Raw genomic sequence first — 8,420 nt, forward strand, 5'->3', positions numbered from 1 at the left:
AGAGGCTTCACCAGAGACAGAGTGGGGAGCAGAACAGGCAGATGGACGAAGTACACTGCTGAGGGGAGCAGCGGGCGGATCAGGAGAGATCTGCCTCGCCATGTGGTCTCCTCCGGGGCAGGCGAGAATCGAACTCATGCGGAAGTGGCTTTAGCTTCTCAGTGCTGTGCTTTAACCCACTGCGCCACCAGGGAGGGCCTTGACAAGTGTTTTCAAACCACTTTGCCTCTGCAGTTGAGCAGCGCCTTTCCCCAACAGGTGAAATTTTTGCTATTCTAAAGATAGAAACAGTAAGTGGCTGTGACTACTACAAACTTACTTCAAACTGGAATGGAGAAGCTTCCTTAAAAAAGAGGGTGTCGCCCTTGGAGAGGCAGCTTCAGCATCTCTACCAGGTGACCTCACCTGGGGACTTAATGACTGTCTCGTGTCTGTCCCTCAACTCTGCTGGCTCCAAAGGTCTGTCACGCTAAGATTCCATAAGTGACCATGTTAATCAGTACTTCCTAGGGCCAACAAAACTCATGAGGTTAATATTTAAAGCCATAATGATGCACAGTCATTTATAATAAAAACACAATTGTCAGACAGCCTGGGCCTGGCTCCACACAGCCTTACCAAGGGGTTCGCTTCTCCCCTCCCCAAAATTTCTGACTTCAGTAGAAGTGAAGTGATGCTTTGTGGTTTCAGGTATACAGCCTTATGGGCCAACATTGTAGACCTGACATGATGCTTGCCCCCCAGTCTCATTTCCATCCACACAGACACACATGATGCCCTCTATCCAAGTGACTCACAGCCTTCCCTACCCCTCTCTGGAGAGCACCACTCTGTTCTTATATCTATGAGTCTTACTCTGACTTCTTTGCTTTGCTTCTTTGTCTGAAACCACATGGAGTTTGTGTCATTGAGTCTATCAATGGATCTAGGCACTTTGTGCCAGATTTCCATCAGTTTTCATAGCTCAGTGGTACTCCACTGTGCTGCTTTATTTGTCTCTTTAGCCAGCAAGTTTCCCGAAACCCCAGGCGCAGACAGGTCAGACTGTTCAGGGAGCACATCAGAGCAATCACCTCCCAGATGCCAGGGCGCCGCACATTCTCTCCCCAGAGGAGTGTTCCTTCTCCTCTGCCACCACACCCTAATCCCTACGCTGCCATCATCCTTCCTTGAGCAAACACAAAACATTGCTAGCTACTCTCCCAGCCTCCACTTCTACCTTCCAGCCCGTTATCTACCATGTGTCCTGAGTGAAGATTTTAAAAAGGAAGAGATAGTGGCTCAGCTCTACTGAAATCCCTTTGACGCTTTGCACTGGTTTTATGACAAAAGGCGCCCCAAGGGCTTGCTGGGCTCTGCCCTCCTCTCCCATGCCCTCCCTGCCACCCCCTCACTTCTGCCACACCGCTCTCCTCTTTACTGCCCCCCCCAGCCCTCGAATGCACAGGACCCCAACTCCTCATAGATTCTGCACACCTTGCTTCCTGTGCCGGGCAATTCATGCATGTTTTTCCATCCTAGCCTCAAGCGTGTGCCCAGCTAGTAACTCAGGTCTTAGAGCCAAGGTCACAGGACCCTTAGAGAACAACAGCTCTTACTTTAAGTTCCATATTGTCTCGCACTTCTCCTCTGGAGCACTATCACAGTAATTAACATCACATTAACCTGACTGTTTAACTTAAGATTATCCCCCTTACCAGACCGGACGTTGCCCCATGTGGGTGGACACTACATTCACTTTATTTTACTTTTAAGTGTGCGCTCATTTTATCAGCACAACAGAGGGCGGTCCAGAGGCTTCACTGAGAGGCTGATGGCCACGGGCGCCTGGAACACGAGGCATCCGTGGCCCCGCCCACCACCTGGCTTCCGAGTGGATGCCTTCTCCAGGGTGGCTGTCTGGTCATCTGATGACCACTGACTACTTCTCTGTTTGCTAGACTTTCAAGGCCAAAAGAAATCTTATGACGCCACAAAAGAAACAGCACAAAGTTCACTGTAATTCGGGGAGTAGCTCTGCGCAGAGGACTTGTGGCAGCAGGTTACTAAGAAACACTATCAACAAAAAGGAAAAACATAAATTGCAGCCAAAGGAAGCTCCTGAGTGTGCCCGTGCACCCAGCAGCTCCTGATGAGACAACACTGGCCAACACGTCATGGGCACACGCACACACACCTAACCCGGCGTCCCCGGGAGGCGCGTGAAGACCGAGTCTGGAGAGTGAGCCTGCCACGGAGAGAAGGTGGGCAGCAAGAGCCGTGGGGGGCCCCTGTGCTGTGCCCCGCAGGGACGACTGTGTCCCACTGTGCTATGCTCCCATCGGTTGCAAATGGCTCACAGCTGTGGCTCACTTCTAAAAGCTGTTCTCTTAGTACTTCAATCCTCTTGTGCGATCAGAAGGAGGACAAAACTAGTTGTTAAGAGTCCCACAAAGCTCTGAGATCCTGGCTGGTCTTGGGGCTGGGGGACTACTTCCCTCATCCATGCAACAACAAGCAGGCAACTCAAGTTAGCCAGGTGTTAGTCGAGGTGCTGTGGAAACACAGTGACGAAGAAGCATTGGTCTCAGAGGAGGAAAAGGTGCATACGACATGTAAAATGCAAATACGTTGGAGGGTTAAACAGGATGGTCAAGAGAAGTCTCACTGAGAGAGCGACAGGCGAGCACGACCTGAAGGGGGCACAGCGCTCAGGTGAGCGGCCCGGCAGAGGGACGAACAGGGCGTGGGCCCAGGCAGCACTGTGTCCGAGTGGCCTGGGCTGTGCTCGGAGCCTGTAGTGGGCGTGTGGTCAGAGGGGCAGTGCACTTCCTAGGGCTGCCTGGCCTTCGTCTTTATCCGGAGAGCCGTGGGATGTGGCACAGAGCAGGAGCACAGGCTGCTGTGTTTGAGAGCAGCTTGGAGAGGAGTCAAGGGAGGAAGCGGCAGGCCCGGTGATCTGACCTGATACAACCCGGGGAAGCGAGCGCCACTGCCTGGACTGAAGGACCACGGCGGCGTTTCTAGAAAACGATCGGAGTCTTCATGGAACTTGAAGGAATATCCTGGAAGTAACTCTAACCCCCACCACAGCTGATCTTAAACTGTCAAAAGCCTTCATCACTGAAAGAAAAGCTAACAGGTTGTTGTCTATACACAAGTAATTAATATGTCATCATCACAGACAGTGCAAAGGGCCAAGCAATAGAAAATGTTCGCATCATATTTCTAAGCGTGGAAATACAGGTAGGTACTGGCTCTACCATTATGCATCAGCTTGTCTGGTTGACTTTGAGAAGGTTCCCAAGGTGCGGAGAATATCCCCACCAGAGGCTGCTGAGGCCTGTGACGACAGGTTTCCCTCTTGAAGATCTGCAGCCACCCCTCTAGGTAAACAGGGGCAGAGATGGTCTAACCCTGACATCTTCCAGCTCTGCCAGCTGAGTTTTGGGTGCCAGAAGACATGCCAGACATGCCACTAAGGAAGCCCTTCTTTTATGGACTGCTTTTTCCCTGGGAAGCCCGTCATGATAATATGACATTAAAATAGACATGATGATGGGCCCTGCCTGGTGTGCAACAGGTTAAAGCACAGCACTGAGAAGCTAAAGCCACTTCAGCATGAGTTTGATCCCTGCCCTGGAGCTGACCCACATGACGCGGCAGACCTCTCCTGACCTGCCCGCTGCTCCCCTCAGCAGTGTACTGCATCAGTCGGCCTGTTCTGCTCCCCACTCTGTCTCTGGTGAATCCTCTCACTGCCCCTGAACCTCTGTGTTGTACTCCAGTTCTGTGTGCATAAAAAAATTTTTTTTAAATCTTAAAAAAAGTCATGATGACATTCTTTTAAAAAACAACAACAACAACAAAGTTACCTTTTAATTCTCTATGCTGTTGGCTGATAAGGAAGAAGAAAAAAAAGTGAGGGGAGATCTTTGCACAGAACCAGCTCCAGGGCAGGGAAGCAGCTCTTCCTCCCTACCTCTGTTAGGGCAACTTCCTAGAGAAATCAGATGGCACCCAGAGAGGTGGAGAGAGCCTGTCACCTGTGAGCTGAACAAACGCCCATCCTCCCAAACAGATGGCTGTTTTGTTCCCCTAAGGCTGGAACCCAAAGGTAATATCAAAATTGAAGGATGCTGGCACAGCGTAAGAAATGCTTTCTAACAAAACACACTTAGCTGCACAACTTTCTGTTTTTGCAAAGCGCTGAGCTCCCATCATCACTGGGCCTCATCCTGCCGTCCGCTGCTCTCCATCCTCCTGCCAACCACACCCGGCCTCACGCCACTCCCCAAGCACAGGTCCCTCGCTGTCACACGTATGTGCCTGGAGCCTTTTTCCTCTGCAGAGTGGAAGGCTCAGGCTCCACGTAACATCCTCTGCGAAGCCTGTGCTGATTCTCCCCCCTCTCGGCAGGCTGACTGACAGCTGCTTCTCGTCCAGACAGCGCCACCCACTCGCCCTGCACCACATCATGCGGCTGCACCCTCTTTTGGGCAGGACTGGGGGTTACCTTACTGACTCTGCAGTGCCCATTCTAGTGACCTGGACCCACGACACAGGATAGGGAGGGAGGAGGGGAGCGGACAGGGGTCAAATGACCAATTGTTAGGGCTATATAGAAGCAGTTCTGATAACAGGACGGGAAGTGAGTTGGCATGAACCTATTCCACATAGAAAGACATAGATTACCATCGTCTTTATTAAGGTTCATCATTTTATATCTCAATCCAATTAGTAATAGTTACTGAAAAAGAGCCCCATTTTTTTTTTAAGGTATTTAAACACACGTTACTTAAGAATGCAAATAATTTCCCCTATAACCTTCCATATAAAAAACAACCTCTCATAGTTACTGGGAAGGCTGCAGCAAACACACCCAGGACGTTTCCCAGCAGTTGCAAATCAGTGTATTCTTTTTATTTATTTCTTTTTTTTTTTTAATTTAATTTTTATTTATTTTATTTGTACATACAGAGCTGGGGTACAGGCCAGAAGCTCAGGGGTGATGAGAGGCTTCACCAGAGACAGAGGGGGAGCAGAACAGGCAGATGGATGAAGTACACTGCTGAGGGGAGCAGCGGGCGGGTCAGGAGAGGTCTGCCACGCCATGTGGTCGCCTCCGGGGCAGGCGGGGATCGAACTCATGCAGAAGTGGCTTTAGCTTCTCGGTGCAGTGCTTTAACCCGCTGCGCCACCAGGGAGGGCCCTCAGTGTATTCTTAATGCCGGTTCAAGAACCTCCACTATCCAGATGCCCCAGCACTTTTGTTTTTAATTATTTGTTTATTTTTAACATAATACCAGGGTACAGCAATAATTTATAAGCCTTTCATTATGTTACAAAGTCTGCACGCAAGAACCCCTACTGCGTTCTCCACACACTCCCTAATGTGCGCAAGCCTTTACCCTAAGCCTCTAACAGCCAAGTCAGTCTTGTGCTTTACCCCTGGCTGGCAACACTCAGAACACGTGCAGGTGTGCTCTGTGGCCCCTCATCCGAAGGATCCTTCTGACTGGGACTTCACAGGGCAGAGACAGAAAGATGAACAAATCTGCAACCATATAGGCCTGGCTCATACCCATGAGGTCACCAGCACCTTCTCCAAACAACCGATGAGAACAGGTGAGCCCACACCTGAGACTAGAATAACTCCCAGAGAGCCTGGCTCTGCACCAATGCAGGCCCAGGGGAGAGGGAACCCTCCCCTCCCCAACAAAGGATTGTAAACACTGCCCCCCCACACCCCCACCCCAGGCTGCCTCCTCTAGGCCCACTGGCTTCTGTCTTCTCTGTGCTGCCCTGGTGGCTACCAGATGGGCTCTGGGCTCTGCAGGTGCCACCACCACCGACAGCCCAGGCAGGTCTGGGGCAAAGTCTGACAAAGAGGCCCAGCGTCCCCCTGGCCCAGCGTCCCGGAGGGGCAGCAGCGTCTGCCCAGTGCCAGCCTCGGCTCCTGACCTCGGTGGGGCACACATATCAGCTCTCACAGTGAGAACTGCCAAGTTAGAGAAGAGCTTTGTTCTACCTCACGAGACTAAAAAGCAGCTTTGAACGTGTGTTTCTGAGGCACTCGGGCAAGGCTTCAGCTCTACCACCAAGTCAGACTGGCGGAGAAACTGATTCGAGCATATTCTTTCTCTTTGTAAAATGCAAGATCTGTGAAACGGGAGGGGCTGGGTGGGGCAGCAGATTGCCAGGCCAAGACTTTATCATACTCATTTCTTTTGCTCCCTCAGGTGTGACTTTAGGGGACCTCGACCGAGTGACAGTGAACACGGACTTCCTTCTGGTGGGAAGTGCAGGGCCCTGACCACTGAAAAGCCCCTGCAAGCGCAAGGCTGCCTCCTGGCTTGGGGCTCTGGATTTGAGGCTGTTGTCAAGGGGGTACAATTCTCAAAAGAAAATCGTTTCTGGGCCTCCCTGGTGGCACAGTGGGTTAGAGCACAGCACTGAGAAGCTAAAGCCACTTCAGGATGAGTTTGATCCCTGCCCCGGAGGTGGCCACATGGCGTGGCAGACCTCTCCTGACCCGCCCGCTACTCCCCTCAGCAGTGTACTTCGTAGATCTGCCTGTTCTGCTCCCCACTCTGTCTCTGGTGAACACTCTCACCACCCCTGCACCTCTGGCCTGCACCCCAGTTCTATATGCATAAATAAATCAATCTTTATTAAAAAAAAATCATTCCTGTTTTTAATTTTGTCAGTGCTTCCGGATATCTGCTCAAACTAGAGGGGAAAAGTAAGGGGCAAGGTTCAAGATATAGGTTTTACTGCCTCCAAAAATCTTCGGGGTGGAGGGAGAGAATCAAAAAAATCTTCAGTCAGCCATGACGAAGGATTATTCTTCTTGGCTAGACCCATCTGCGTTCCAGCTATTGGGGCAAATTCTTCCCCCATCCCCGGCCCCAAAGTCTGGCTAATTTGTGAGGAAGTTACCCAGCTTCGACTAGCCGCACAGGACATCTACGTCCCTTAATCTGAGGGGAAACATAGAGGAGCCTCTGAGAGCTCGCAGTGTCCCAGTTTCCACCCACCTGGAAAGTAAGCCCAGGAGCAGACACAGACCAACAGAGAGGTGTGAACAGGCTGCAGAGATTAAAGCGTCCTGAGGTCAGTTCCGATGCAGGAGGGCAGAACTGAAATGCCATCCTCTCCCCACCCCACCCGACTCCACCCCATCTCCCCCAGGAGCAGACGATATAGCCAGTTCTCAAACCCAGAAAGACACCCCGGTTGCAATGACAGAACTTCACCGGGAGACACCAGGAATGAGGCTAACTGGACTGAAAGGAACACAGGAAACGACGGGATCTGGTAACTTAATGTCATACGTGCCTGTTTCATAGGACCAGGAGAGAGGGAGATGCCCTGGTCACTCCGGGCCTAGTAAACCAATGGGACGGGACAAAAGCTCCGGCCAGGCTACTGCCTGTGACACACGCCCAGCACGCTGGCTGGGGGGTTCTCTCCTGCTTCAGAAGAGGCAGAGCATTTCGGGCCACTTCACAGGGTCTCGTGCTGGCAGCCCCTGAAACCTGGGGGCCACCCACGGAGCTCCCAGGGCATCATGTCGACTGCGCGTTGCTTTTCTGGGGGTGGGAGAAGTTTGCACAAGTGCAATAATATGCAGGGAGCTGTGGGTGTTTTCCTAGAACTGGCAAGAGAAAAGGCTTTTTTTGTTTGTTTTTTAAGTATTTTCTTCTTTAGAACTGAGAATGGAGTGACCAGAAGCACTGGTCACCGAAAAGGGGGACGGACACCGGCAAGAACGGGGAGTTCACACCCGCTGGGAGGGTGCCTGCTTCCAAACCCGCCCACCCACGGCTCCCCGGGCAAACAAATTCTTGGCCGTGCAGGTACGCGTGGGAGGCTTGATTTATTTTCTAACCATGAGAGCTTTGCCCAGAACTACTTTGTGAAAACTTCTCAAGGTCATGCATTCAAATATGATGTTATAACCTTTCAGAACAAATCACTCCAGGGTCTGCAGGGGAGGTGGGTAGGGACTATGCAAAGAAGTTACCGTTCTCCTTCCATCCAGCTTCCCATTCGCGCTTGCCTGATACCTACCGTACAGCCTCAGAAAAATCTAGCCACAGATAGGAAAACAGAGCTGCAAGAAATAATCGCTAATTTTAATCTAATCTTTTTCTGTGGCAGGCATGGGCGCATGCTTTGTACATATCAACTGGCTTGACCTCGACAGTCAACTGTGTTGTCACGGGTGTCCCGACACACTTGCACATGGAGGCTAACGACTCGCCCCCCCCCCCAGAGCCAGGCCAGGGGGAGACTGGCCACTCTATTCTGCTGGACACCCTCTCTGTTCTCAAAAAGGCAAAATTATAGCCAAAATGCTTTCCTGTCCTGGTAGGTGACTACCGCCCATGGGGTCGTTTCCTTTCAGCTATTTTCCTGGGATGATCAGCCAGTCC

This window comes from Condylura cristata, unplaced genomic scaffold (genome assembly GCF_000260355.1).
Source record: "Condylura cristata isolate star-nosed mole 26May11 unplaced genomic scaffold, ConCri1.0 scaffold00005, whole genome shotgun sequence".
Taxonomy (NCBI): domain Eukaryota; kingdom Metazoa; phylum Chordata; class Mammalia; order Eulipotyphla; family Talpidae; genus Condylura; species Condylura cristata.